This window comes from Sturnus vulgaris, chromosome 1, assembly GCF_052056855.1.
Source record: "Sturnus vulgaris isolate bStuVul1 chromosome 1, bStuVul1.hap1, whole genome shotgun sequence".
NCBI classification, from domain to species: domain Eukaryota; kingdom Metazoa; phylum Chordata; class Aves; order Passeriformes; family Sturnidae; genus Sturnus; species Sturnus vulgaris.
In genome coordinates, this window is record NC_142243.1 from 90,865,081 (window position 1) to 90,879,798 (window position 14,718).

A 14,718-nucleotide genomic window follows, 5' to 3' on the forward strand; every position below is an offset into this window, starting at 1 on the left:
GGGGCAAGCCAGGGGGCTGAGACTTCATGGCCTGGGGCTGTGGTTGAACAATTGACCCCAATATGTGGATGAACCAAACTTATAGAAGTGTAAGGACTCGTGACGGGGTTCCATCTTGGATTTTATTTGGGTGTAGCCCTGGCCGGGCTCTTGCACTGCCCAAGGTGTAGCCTTTCAATAAATACCTATTTTATTCCTTTTGCTCTGCCTAGTCTCTGTTCCAGGTCAGCCTTTCCAGGCAACACTTCTCCCCAGTCTCCAGTGTTCACATGCTTGCATCCCTGCCCTGGGCTCCCTGTTGCACTGCCACCAACATGTTGGCGTGCAAGGGAGGCACAGGGCTGTTGTCACTTGTTTTCCTCACTGCATGCAGGTGACACGGGTTGTGTTTGCACGTAGGGTTTCCATGGGGCTTTGCATGGTGACCACCTTGCCAGAGGTGACACACGCTGATGGGTGTGACCTCTCCTTTCTTTCTAAGAGGAAAGCAGGACCTTAAAATGGATCAGAAACAATATGTATTATCACAGTATACCAGTGGCCTTGGCTCTCTGGGGCCTTCCAGCTCAGGGAGGGGTGGCTGTGCTTTTTCTGCAGTCAACCCCAGCCTCAAGAGCCTTGGGAGCACATCAACATTAATGTGCTTGGTGCGGCACACAGATTGGTGTTTTGTGCAAGGATTCATTCCTGGTCATCTTCTCCTCCTTTGTCATGGTCCCACAGGTGCTGTGGAATTCATTCCCTGACCCAGATTTTCCTTGGGGTTCCTGCACAGCTTCCAAGGACAGACGTTCAAAACTTTGGGCTTAGTTGTTCTGCCTTTGTCTGAACCCTTGGGTGAAACGCAATTAGCACATATTTACCGAGCTGAGAGGCCCATTGTAGGGCCTAATGAATGGCCTCACAGTACCTGGGGTGCTGTTAAAGCCTACAAGAGCCTGATAAGGAGGTGAGCTTTACTTAATTAAGTTAACCTTCAGATTAATCGAGCTGTGTGCTAAGAAAAAAGGCAATGTGAGAGCACACAGCTCCTGCAGGTCTGTACTCTTGTTTCTGGGGCTGCCCTCATTAGAGCGAGCCAAATGCAGTGTCTGTCAGAGGGTATGTACATTGCTGGAGTGCATGCTCATCCTCCCTGCTTATTTATGCTTTACAAAGTGTAAATTTCAGAAATAAATTGTTGATCTACTCTGCATGCAGCGAAACCTTGCCCAAGGCTGGACTGGTGATTTTTTTTTTACTGTGTGCCTACTTGCTCCTTCAGATGATGCTCACATGCTGCTATTTCAGTTCCTAACCAAGCAATTATCCAGCTACATGTATGTGCAGCAAGCACACCGAGCACAGCTGCCTCCCCGGTGACTTCAAGGAAACTCAGGTGTCTCTTTTACTCCTTTTATTGCATTGACCCTTTGTACATTACCCTGTAATTCTTCTTTAGCGATTTATGGCTATAAAGGTATATCCTTTTAAAGCCCTCTCTCCTCTCTTGGCAGATTGCAATTATTTTTCTTTTTACTTTTTTTTATTTTTTTTTTTTAATGACTAATTACCTAGAGGCTTTGTGAATAGGCTGTTGGTTTTAGTGCCTCACTGCAGGGCCCTTCCCGCTCAAGTGTAAAAGACAGAGAGGTCACAATAGCAGTGCTCAGCATAATTTCCCCCTTTCTCCACTGGAAATCTGTCACCCACCTCTTTAGCTCTTGACATGAAAAAAAGGAAGAAAGAAGCAATATGTGGGAGAATCTCTGTGGTGTGTTGTCTGGCAGTCTGACATGCTAATGTTTCTTTTGCTGGGAAACAGCTGAAAAGGGAAAGGGCTGGCTGACTGGCTTCTCTTGCCATCCGCGGTGAAGCAGAAGAAAGATGCAGAGTGGGAAACCAGAGCTGGTACAGCCAGTAAGCCATGGAGAAGCAGCCATAAATCCCCTGCCGATGTGCAGGTGAAACTCAGCAGAATGTTCTCAGATGCTGGATACAAGCCTAGGCGGAAGAAGACAGAGGACAAACAGTGTCACCCAGTGGAGCTGGAGCAGAGGGGAAGGGAGCCCTCTGCGATGGGGAGGGGCTGTGATGCAGGGTCCCGAAGGGCCTCAGCACAACCCAAAAGAGCTCCTGAACAGGGGACTGTACCAACAAGGGCCTCTGCCAAATCTTTGTTAACTGTGTCTGATGGAAAATCTTTCCAACTGGGTATCAGAGGGGGTTATTTTGTCTCCCTGGGGTGGAAAAGGTGAACAGAGCCAGCATGACTCTAGACAGTGGTACTTGGTGTCATCAGAAGCTGCTTCATGTTTAGTGGAGTTTTAACTGTGTAAACCTTTTGGGTAAGCAATAGTTTAAATGTAATTGAGCATAGTAGGCAAAAATTATTGGTTTGGCTTTTTTTCTTGGGAAAAAGTAGAATTCCAAGGAATGATGAAGACTTGTTTGAGGGTTGATGTGAATATCTGTATCAAATCACAGAAAATATTCTGTTTTGTATAAAGTACAACGGAAAAGTGAATGGCTTGCCTTTAACAGAAATATCTGTAGTCTCATCTAGCATAGGCCTAATTTATAATATATATGCATTTCTTTATGAATTTAAAGATTATGTCTTCCAGTTCATACTCATCATGCTTGTAAGATATGTTTCAGGAGACGGGACACCTGTAAGCAAGGAAGTAAACTGAAGACATGTTGTATTTGTTGCTTTTGATCACGTCATCTTGGAGGAAGAATACTCAGAAAGAGATTGAACAGAAATATGTACAGTGACACAGATGACAATACAATCCATGGGCTTAGGCTCAGGCAAGTGCAATATCCAGGAAAATCACTTTTTCTTACTGGAGAAGAAAAAAATTAAAAATGCATTAAAAAGTGTCATTTAATGCATGGCATAGTTATAGAAAGTTTTATATGGGGAACCACTGATGTATTCCCTTACAGACAACATCAGTGTAAGCCAGCCTGCCTGTTTTATTTTGTGTATCTGTCTATACAGATACCTCCTATTTACTAATTTAATTCCAAGAAACCAAACTTCCATGAAGGGATTTATTATGGGTGTGATGATCTCAGACTTTATAAGTGAGCCACAGTGACTTTAACAGATTATATATACTTTCAAATACATCAAATATCTATCTGGATGAAAGATTAAGATGGGCTTGATTTTATCTGGATTATTTTTAAATGTCCAAATTAGTTTTCACATTGTCTAAAGGGATGCAGAGATCTAGGTTTGCCTCTGTGAATCTGAAGGCTGGGGCTGACTCTCACTTGGTGTCTGAATAGGATACTGGATTTTTTTGGCTTTGGACACAGCCCACATTTCTCTAAGATGTCTCTTTGTCCATTTGGAAACTGCCCAGACACAGTTTGAAGACTTTTAGTGTTTGTCAGGAGTTTCTGAGTGCTAAACAAAGCTTGCCAGGGAGGCAACACTGTACCTTGTAGTGTTTCACAGGTGGCTTATGGGTCTGTGTCTTGGCTTTTTTGCTGCATATTTGCCTAGGCAGCAGTGAGCCTCAGCATAACCTCTGCTTGGAAACTGTCTCCTGAAGCCACGATAGCTGGGGCTGGACCCAGTTTCCCACTGCCTCTTCAAATTTGTGGATGGCTGAGAATGCCTGCGTGGGACCTGTCCATGCTCCCCACAAAAAGAGAAACCATCAGTTCCCATTTCTAGTCAAGATTAAATGACAGCATCACATTCAACTACAAAAGGAAAGTATCCAGGAGGGAGTATGTGATCTGTCCTCCCACGTCAGTTGTCTGCTGCTAGTTCAAAGCTACCAGGAGCTTAAATGGGCAAGTCCAGGGAAAACCTAATCCCCCACTTGTTAGTGCTTGCTGTTCAGTGACAAGGTTTGTGATAGCTGACGTTTTCCCCAGTGTCCCAGTTCTTTGAGTCACACAGCTTGGTGAGAATTGTTTTCTTAAATGTTAATTTCTGGAAAAGAGGCCTGAAGACATGACCAAAGTCCTCCTTTGTCAAGAAGTAAGAAGTGAAAAGAAAAAGGGCCAAATTTGTTGTTTTAAGCGATACTTTTTAAGCTTTTCTATGATCCAGCTTGTGGGTTTTTTTAAGTGTAGCTGTGACAGCACTGTGTTACAATTATGCAGCACAGTATAACAATGCTTCCTACTGCCATCAATACCTCTTCACTTTGCTAATTCTTTCTGCTTCCCTATTTCCTTCTTCCTGGGATTACTCCAGCCCCCATCTCCCCTCTTTATTGCTCTTCTTCAGACTTTTCTCCCTTCCCACCACCTCTGAGCTCCTCCTGGTCACACAAGCACCCAGTGAGCATTGGAAGGGTTTTAGTCCCTTGGTCCCACTCTCACGTCCCTTCCATCAGTGTCACTTTTTCACCCCAGACTCCTGGTGGCTTTAAGGGACACAATCACTCAGAGGTTGCTGCCTCCTTCTGTGCCTGGCAGAGGAGAGTTCTGGTGCTGAGGTTCATAGGGCTCCCTGGCACTTCTGTGGCAGCTGAGGTTTGCCACCACGGGAGGTGTGCAGCTGCACAGAGAGGTACCAGGGGGTCACAGCTCCCAGGATTGATCTTCTCAAGGTGAAGGCACCTCATGTGACCTACCTTAGCAAGGAGAAATACACAGGAGAAAGAGATGATGGTGGTGGTTGTATAAAAGGTATAGAAATGGGGAGGAAGAAGAAGATTGGATTTCAGACTAATGTTTTAGGGTTTTACAATTTAGGTTTTGATTTTATCCAGTTGAAGTTTAGTCTGTGGGGCTGTGATTACTTCCTGTGGAAGGCAAGGCAAGGAAACTGCCTCCCTTGCCAGCTGCAGGAAATTCGTGTCCGTGGTGTCCTCTGTCCCTGGTCTCCCCTGACACTCACTGGAAAAAGCTAAACTCCTCTGCAGGGCAATTCAAAGCAGAAAATTAACTCCATGCTTTCCTTTTTCTGTCCAAGGCCAAAGATCCCTTTTCTGAATAATGCCTTCCCTGCTTTTCTTAACACATTGCTTTGTTGAATTAAATGAGGCTCAGTGTGGGAGCTGACCTGGACAACCATTAGCAAACACAAATAAAAGCTACACCTGCGGGGAACAATTGCAGGGAGGGCTGTCATGCAGCTCCAGAGGCTGCTCTGGCTCAGAGCAGAGGAGAATTGGCAGCAAAGAATGATGGCTTTATTTGTACACCAGTTTCAGGTGTAAACAACAACTGCTTCATGCAAACCCTTCTGTTCATAAAGCTTCTCGCTTGACAATGGAGCCATTTAGCAATCACTAAACCCTGTTCAAGTGCAGATGCTCTTTTTTTATTCTGAAAAGACATATATATGTGTTTCCTTTTGATAACTTACTGTTGCCACCAACATCTATCACCAACATCTATCACCAACATCTGCTTGAAATAACTCTTCTGACCCATTTCTCTCCCCTGCTCTATGCATTCTCAGTCCTACTGAATTTTCGTGTAACCGCAGGCAGTGTTGGCTTTTGGCACTGGACTAACTGTGAGTCAAGTGTGAAAATGTGCCCATATTCAGCAAGTGACAATCACATGTGCCACTGGGTACAGCTGTAAAGGAAAACGAGCTCTGTGTGTCACCAGTGCAGGAGAGTGTCTGCTGGAAGTCAGGTGTAAATCTCAGAGGTTGCTGTGAGAAGATGCTGATCATCTTCAGTTTCCAGGAATTGCATTTCCTGGTGAAACCAGGAGGCTTCATTCCCTGTGGAGGCTTTGCCCCTTCTAGTGCCCTGCCCTTGCCCCTCAAACCTCTTCTTTGTAACTTCTGCAAATACTAGCTGGATGTGCAAGCCCAGCAGGACTTAATGGTGCTATTATGGTTGGCAGGAGTTTGCATTTCCTTGATGCATGTGAAAAGTGCCACCTCTACCAAGGCCCCTTAAGGTGTTCCTGTCTCCAGCTGATGCTAAATATACCATTTAGAATCCTTATGACCCTCTTAAAAATACAGCTTACATCCTGAGCAATTTCCACAAGTATCCAGGACTCACCAGAGATAAATTCCCATGGGCAGCATGAAACCTTGGAAGCACAGATGCAGAGTTTCTTGCAAATCTAGCTCAGAGCAAAACATAAGAAGCCCAGAAAGATGTCCAAGCTCTGCAGGGGTATGCCCATGTTTACAGACTTTTGCAAATGATACCAAAACCAGGCACAGGCTACATAAATGACTGTGGGAGAATGAGAGCAACTTGGCTGAGTGTGGGGAGCCCTGCATCCAGCTACCAATTCAGAGAGCTAAATTCAGTTAGCTTTGGAGAAGGATCTGAACCCACATCCAGAGCAAGACATCTCATCCCCAGCCTATTTGAGAATGTCCAGCTCACATTGATTCACACCGTCTTCCTTTGAGCATATGAGGAAGAGCTTGCCAGAACATTTCTACTTTTCCAGAGAATGAGATGGTTATCTAATTGGCTTCTATTTCCCACTGTCCCAGAGAAGCAGAGGGAGGGTCTGGGCTCATTTAGCTCTAAGCAGCAGGGTTTCAAGGACCCTTCCCCATTGCAGCTCATTCTCCCTTGAGTTAGAGGTCTAACCCAGAGCTTTGCTTTCCCACACACTGGCCATTCATGTAAGAGTTGGACTCGATGATCCTTGTGGGTCCCTTCCAACTCAGAATATTCTGTGATTCTCTGTCCCATGTCTGTGTGTGATCAATAGCCACTACATGGAGTGGAGGCCTGTCCGGACAGCGATGCCAGACACTCATTCAGAAAACTTTCACAGTGAGAGGCCATTACCAGCCTTGCCCCTCTCCTGCTTTCTCCTCCTGGCCCTGCTCCCAGAGCTATTTGCTATTACCAGGCTGCTGTTGTCCCTGCAGCAAAATCAGATGATGCACCTGAGCAGTTCTCAGAGCCAGGGTGGCTTCTTGTAAACTATAGTGTTTAAGCTATGGTGTAAGCACCAGTGTGGGTGAGGAGTGGGTGCCCCACGCCCTTGTGTTGGTTCTGTGAAGGTGAAGGTAACCACGAGGTGGGGTTGGATGTGAGGAGATACCATCTTACAGGAACACAATCTTAAACTAAGTAAATTGGAGGCAAAGCCAGACATATCTCAGGTTTAAGCTTTAAGCACTTTACAGGCTCCTGAGAAACAAATTTCATGGTGCTGTTGGCAAGTTTTATAGGTAAGTGTATAATCCTTGTCCTGTTAATAAGGCAGCTAATGCACAATGTTTTCCTCAGTCATATAATGTACCATCAACCATGTAAAATGTCTCCAGCCCAGAATTGCAGGGTCTTGTCTGCACCTCTGGGCATGAAAAACACACAGCAGGACACCTGTGAAGCCAGAGAGGTGCAAAGCCTCCAGAGATCACAGAAATTCTTGCTGATTTTGTTTGGCATGGGGTGCATTCAGGAGTGATCTGCCTGAGGCTATAGCACAGTCTGTGTAACTCTGTCTGAAAACCATGGCCTGAACTCTGGTCTCTGAGCCCTCCCTGCCTCTGCACTTGGGCTGGGCCCTGCTTCCCTTGGCACAAACAAGGGAGCTCAACAGGTTCCATCATTTCTTAAGCACCACAAAAGTGAATGCTGGATTTGCTCTTTTTTTGAAACATTAGTACTTGACAGCTCCTGCCAAGCATTAGCAGGCCAGTAAAATCTCTCTACATAAATTGTGTTGTAATTAGTGTGATTTGTTTAATGTCACCTTGTCTGGCTGTCTGAGAAACTGTCTCAAAATATAAAAACACTGCGCTTCTCAGTTGAGAGAGTGGACTCTGACTTCACTAAGACATTTTTATTTCTCACATTTTTTTTTTACCATGGCCATTTCAAATCATTTAGGCTGTAGAGCCTAAGCCAAGTTAGGTGAGAATTCCCAGATGAGGAAAATAAGATGTAGTAACAACAAGCATAAAAATTTTCTTTGTAGAAGTAATATGATCATAATTAATGGATGTTGTATTTCATTGGCAGGACAACACAGTAAAAACATCCTGATAGCCCAAAATACCTTGCAAACAAGCCATTTTAGGGGAAGCAATAGAGAGATGAGAGAGTAAACTAATTTGCTTGCTGGAAAGGTGTGTTAGGGTCTCACCTTTCTCCCTCCCTGATATCCCCTCAGCTCCTGTGCTGGTATCCCTGAGCTACACACCCAGGTCTGAAGGGTCAACACGAGTGAATGATGGCAACTTTTCCACCAGGTGGCAACAAGGAGAGTAGCAGGAAAGCAGCTGAGGGGCACTGGAGACACTGAAGAGGAGCTGGGTAGCAGCACTGTGGCTTCCCGGCAGACTCCAATGCGTTAAGAGAGCCCCCAGCTTGAATGTGGTCCTATCCATCAGAGCCCAGAAAAAGCTCGTGACAGACACAACAGGAGAAACCCTTGGTTGCTGAAACCTGATAAAATAACTCTTATCTTCCCCATCCCATGAACATCACCAGCAATCTGAGGAACAGGGAAAAAAAAAAGAAAAAAAACAAGATGGGGGAGACTTTTCAAGCAGGAGAAGTATCTTGGGATGAGAAAGGAGCAGAAGGAGCACTGGATGCCCAGCTTAGCAACAGCATTTTTTCAACTTTAATCTTTCGTCCAAATGTTTTGCTTTTATTCCAACTAATTGAACAAATGTCTTAAAATTCACAACACAAACTGAATTTGATTAAATCTAGCTTGGTTCATATGATAAAGCACTGCAGTTAGAATGCAGCTAGAAAAATACATTATGCTAGGACAAATAAGTACGGTTAACTTCAATAAGGGCTGAGGTAAATTGCTTTTTGCGTGAGATGTGCAATTTTACCTCAGAACAGCTTTAATCAAAGTAAAATATTATAGGGCAAGGGGAAAAAAAACAACCTACAATATAATGTTTTGTCTACCAACCACTCAGTAAGTAACATTTTAGTTTAAGTTGCTAAATAAAGCCTAGGCTACACATTATCTGTATTATAGTTGGTATGTAAACAATTAAGGCAATATCTGGCTATGAAATAATTTATATGTATAACAGATTAAAAAAAAACCCACAGATGTGTATGCAAATTGTCCATCAGAAGCTTGCCTGCCACCAAAAATTTCATTGAAAAGGGAAGAATGAAAACAAATACAGATATTTAAATGGAGTTTGCAATTCACACTTGTGAGTATTTTCACAGCCACATGAAAAATAATGTAAATTAAGCACAGCAAATAAATTGCATATAAAGTATTAACCTTGTGTTTATGGGAAGGAATGTTGCTGTTTTCTCAGTAGTCCATAGCTGATGTTATGTTATCCATAATTTTTATGTGGATGTTATGCAGATATAATGTGGGTGCTTCAAATTCCCACTTAGGGCTCACTGCAGCCTACCTTCCCTCTGGGAAGGACTTGCCCTTTTTTGAGGGGGCTAACACTGTTGTGCTGCTGCCATTCCCTGCTTTGCCTGTGTCTTAGGTTGCAATACAGGATGTGACCAAAAGTATGTATTCTACCACCACCTGTTGAAACAAGGTGGGGCAGTCATCCTTGGCACTTGGGAGATATTCTCTGCTAATGGGCCATCTGTTAAAATCAGGTGGGGCAGTGTTCTTTATCTCTTCCACAACCCAGCCTTCCCCCAGGAGGATATCTTCTGTTAATGGCCATTGAGTCCCATTACATCATCCCATTGGGAGATGCTTCAGCCGGGGGGAGGAGCCAAGCCTTTCCTATCTAGATAAAAACTGAGATCTGGAACACTAAGGCAGCCTTTTCCCACTGGATTTCAGAGGGAAATTGGACTTTTCCACATCATCACTGGACCTTCAGAGGAAAACTGTACCTTCTACAGAAGCACTGCTTCAACAAAACCACATTTGTCATCCAGGAGGATGACACCGTTTAATGGGACTGCTACCAACACCCTGACTGACAGGGGGTCAGGTTGTATTCTGACTGTCAGTGGTTTTGGGTTTCTTCTCTGTAATACTTTATTTCTATTCTAATTTTCATAGTAAAGAACTGTTATTCCTATTCCCATATCTTTGCCTGAGAATCCTTTAATTTCAAAGTTATAATAATTTGGAGGGAGGGGGTTTTCATTCTTCATTTCAAAGAGAGGCTCCTGCCTTTCTTAGCAGACATCTGTCTTTCAAACCAGGACAGCCTGGACGGATGCCTGCTTGTGGCAGAGCAGGATCACCTGCTACCCCTTTCTCACACAGCCATGGCCAGAGTTGTACCTCCAGTTAGGACAGTGCAGGAAGCTGGGTTAGCACAGTCCAGATGCTGGGAAAAACCTTGATCTTTGATTCCACCTGGGCCAGGATGGGAAGACACTGACAAACAGCTTCCAACAGAGCCTCAAAAGGGTTTCACTCTCCCATATTTCTGTATGTCACAGGAATATATTGCCTAGCATGCAGTATACATGGAAGACACACCCTCCAAGGGGATTCCTGATCATATTAAAAGTGGGTGACACACCAGTCACAGCCTTCTCTGTTTGCTGCAAGACTCCTTTGGCTCATACACCCTCTCTTTTCAGATTTCCCCGCAGCTTGCCAGCTGGGCAGCCAGTGTAACTGCAGAGCAGGAAACAGCCCTGGAGGGTAGGAGTCATCAAAGCTTGTGCTGGTGAATCATCAAGCTGCAGGCTTCTGAGACAAAAAAAAAAAAGCCCACCTACACATCTGTCTGCCATGGAGAAAATGTGGGGAAGTTTTCTGACAGTTCATGATCTGTATTGTGCTGCCCATAAGCTTCATGACTGCATAGGAAGAACTGAACTCACTGCAAACCTGAACCTGAGCAGTGGCTCAGATGCAAGGATGAGAGCGGCCTGCTGCCTTTGTCACAGTGGTCACAGTAACCCCTTGGCCCCCATCCTGTAATCCTACCGAGGGAGGGCATGCAAGCTGTGTTTAAGCCACCGATTCTGAGAGGATCTGCATGGAGGATGATTTAGCAACCTGGAGAGCCACCAGGAATGCCTCAAGAGAACTAGTAAAGCAGTTCTCACCACCCTGTCAGCTGAAGTAAGAATAGACTAAAGCAAATGTGTAAAGCCTTGATTATAGTCAATATTTGGTAGAGGCAAGATAAGGGATCATTAGATAGCAGGCAATCTGGGCAGTCTAGCACTAAGGACCACATACAGTCATTTCTCAGAGACAGAAAGGATTTGTTGTCTCAACATTGAACATGCTTTTTCACTGAGTATCCCACCAAAACCATCTTCATTTGAATTTTATGTGAGAATCTTAGCTTCTGGGAGGCAAGAAAAAGAAGGGGCATGACACCCTCAAGTGTCTGCAAGAACAGAACCATTTTGCAGAGAAACTAATTCTGAGATGATGGAAAGGTGCTATGTGGCCTCAGGCATCCTTTGCACTCAGTGCAGAGCTCAAGGGAGACCTGTGCATGGCACCCTGACTTTGAGCAGGCTGTGACCCTGAGGTGTAAGGCTGCTTTGGCTGGGGACAGGGCAGCAGAGAAGAGAGACAAGGCACTTCCTTCCAGGGGCGTGCCACAGCAGACAGGTCAGGATCCCGTGTTGGGACACTTGGCAGGCAGAAATTCCAGCTTGGGAATCAGGCATTCTCCTGGTCAGGTAGAGGACATGGAGGTGTGAACAAGCTGGTTCCTCTCAGTGCACATAGAGGTCCTCATGAGCTAATTTAAACTGGGCTTGCACCCTTGCCAACGGACTACTGAATCTCCTTCATGGTTGGCCCTGGAAAGAAAAGGGGAAGGGAAAAGTGACCAGCTCACTCCTTTGCAGAAGTCAGTGAACAGTTCCAGTTGCCTTTTACTGTCCTCCGAAGCTGTGGGAACCCTGGAAGCCAAACCTGCTCCAGGCGTAGCCTTAAAGCATAGCCCATCTGAGAAGGTATGGGAGAACCAAAGGGAAATACAGATGATTTCTGCTTTGGAAGAGGCTCATTCCCTCCTTTGGGATGGTCCTAGTGCCTCTTCATATGACCACAGGGTTCCTGATTTCACAGGGAGCCCTGGATCAGTTCTCAGGAGGAAAACGGCTTGGTAAAGGCTGAGACACAACTAGTTTTTCCTGCCTTCCTTCTCCTCTTCCCTGTGTCCTCATTCCTGGCACATTGCAAAGCACAGCCCCTGCCTCCTCCTGCCAGATGCCCAGTGTGGAGGGGATATAGCAGCTGCAGGAAAAGCAGGGTCTTCTGGTGCTCCTAGGACAGGCTGAGCACTTCTGACTGATCTGGCCCCATGGGCATGGTCTCCACTACCCTAACCTGGCCATGCCTTATCCTGAGGTAGAAATGCCTCCCATGCCCAGGGAAGTGTTTTCACACAAGGACTTGGACTTTAACAACCCACCTTGCTTCTACTATTTTTGGAGACTGTCTAAAGGAGTGAAACACGTGCATCTGACTCCAGCTGAAATTCAGCAAATTTCACTTCTTCAGAAAATGTATCTTTGCAACTACAGGATAATTTTTAATCCACCACATTCAATGCCTTCCTTCAACAAAGGATCTGCCATCTTGGTCTCTTGAGTATCCACCAAACTTTTCTGCTGATTTATTCACATCCTTCCTATTAGACCCAGAGAGCATTTTTTTCTCTTTCCAGCCTCTTGGTTTTATTAGCACACAAATATGTTGGTTGTGCAGAGGCCCACACGTGATGGGATTTAACCAGGAGCATTTCACTGGCCAGATCAGAATCTACCTCTTCTTGACTGCACGCATATCACTGCCTCAAAATGCACTACTTCATGTAATTTTGATTCTGACAGTAAAGGCTGCACTGAAATCTCATCTGGGCTTGTTAGTGATATATTGACTTAAAATACCCTGCTTTAAAGAAGGCTAGGAAAGCAAAGCAAGAAAAACTCCAATCTCCCACTGAAAGCCAGTCCTTTCAAAGGAGAATGAGCAGTTTGTGGAATAGAAGCATTTTCAGTCCAAGGGAGACAGATACTGTGTATTTCAACAAAGCCAAAATATTTCTGGGTTGTGTAGTCTTAATAGTTCATGTTTTAGTAAGTGTAGCTAGTGCCACAGTCTGAAGCCACGTTGGTAAAAACCACTCCTGCTGTCTATTACCTGGTCCTTGCTGCAGCCTCCAAACAGTTTAAGCTATGCTGACTGTAAAACAACATAGAAAATTTCCCTAGTGCAAGCAGGCTTAAAGAAGAAACCAGTTTATTGCAATTCATGTAAGTGAAAAATACATGACATTAAGTTGCTTCCTGGAGGCATTGCTAAATGAATAATGGATAAACAATGTCAGTAACCCCCTGTCACTGAGGCACAAAACTGAGGCACAAAAAAGAACAGCAGTGGCTGAAGGTTTCATTCAGCCTGGTGGGAAACTTCCCAATAGAAGGAGTCCCAGACAGAAAGAGGTACCTGCCATTGCTTTATATGGAGATTACTTTCCCCATGACCACTCACTTCACTATAAATTTCTTCTGGTCTGTGGATTTACACACTAAAAATATGTAATAGGGAAGGAATATAAACTCCCTCTTTGTGGTATCGCTGGCTCACATATTGCAGCTCAGCAGTCATGGACAGCATCCAGCATTAACACTCTAAGGGATCTGCCATATTTATGACTTCTCCAGCCTCACAAGAGCAAGAAAGGCTGGCAGAGAGTGATTGAAGCACAGCTGAATGAAATGCATAGAATAAAGAGGGAAAAAATAAAATATTTTTAGAGTCTGTAATCCTAGAGAAATGAGATCTATGCAATGCAACTTGTTTGGGCAAGGATGTATGTGTGACGGGTTGCTATTTCCACAACCCCCACACCATAGTTTGATTCTGCTCAGCTGCTGCCAATGATTTTTAAGAGGAGAACGTCAGCAGTCTTGGAGGCAATTCAGTTTGTCCATCATGGATGGAAACAGATGCTTATGCCTAATAAGCTTATGCTTATTAGCCTCATGGAAAGGCTAATAAACTCACCATCATTAAGCATCAGACTACAAAAAGAGGGTAAAGGTTTTTGAAACTGTATTCACCTATTCTGCAGCCCACAAAATTTCCCCTCCGTGGCTTAAACTGGCTGAATAATATCCTTGTGTGTATTTCAAATGCATTTGCCAGCTTCTCCAGGAAAAAAAAATAATTTGGATGTGCAAGTCACTTGGGAAGAGATGGCTACAGTCACAGAGTCTTATTCTTCTGCCACCCTCTGATTTCTCTGAAACCATTTGCAGATGCTCCTCTGTGGGGGCAAGGCTGCCATCACCCAGCCTGGGCTTTGCTGAGGGCACAGCGTGTGCTGCTGCTTGTGAATTACACCAGTGTTCATGCAATGTGGAGAGGGTCCTTGAATTTATAGTATCTGTCCAGGCTTCTGGGTAAGCCTGAAAAAGTGAACATGACCATATCTACAAGCTGGGCGAAGAGCATTGGGAAAGTTTTCCAAGCTGTGTTCTGCCACACAATGAATCATTTTTTATTTCACAAACATAACCAGCAAATTTTGGTTTGGGGAGAAGGGAGAAATTAAAAAATATATAGTCAGACCAACAGTTTTATACATATCCAAATGGAACTTCTTCCATTAAGAAGATCCCCGAATATACTGATTTCCACAGTAGGCAAAGAAATAATGAATGTAATGACATCAAAGACAGCCCATTACCTGTGTTTATAATTAATGTGATCTTGGTGAAACAGTGATGAGTGGATATTTACTGCTTCTTATTGCAAACAATAGTGGTACCCAGGTTTTTGCACCCACATTTGTAACACATTGGAAGAGAGGGAAAATTGCAAAGCAGTGGCTAATATCAAATGCTTCCATCCAGAGAA

General features: G+C 44.4%; 1 protein-coding gene across 21 annotated transcripts in view; it reads left to right on the top strand.

Moving 5' to 3' along the window:
• Nucleotides 1-14,718, top strand: part of LOC148225349 (uncharacterized) — a 100,735-nt gene that overhangs the window by 51,445 nt on the left and 34,572 nt on the right. The gene's annotated exons all lie outside the window — the stretch shown is intronic.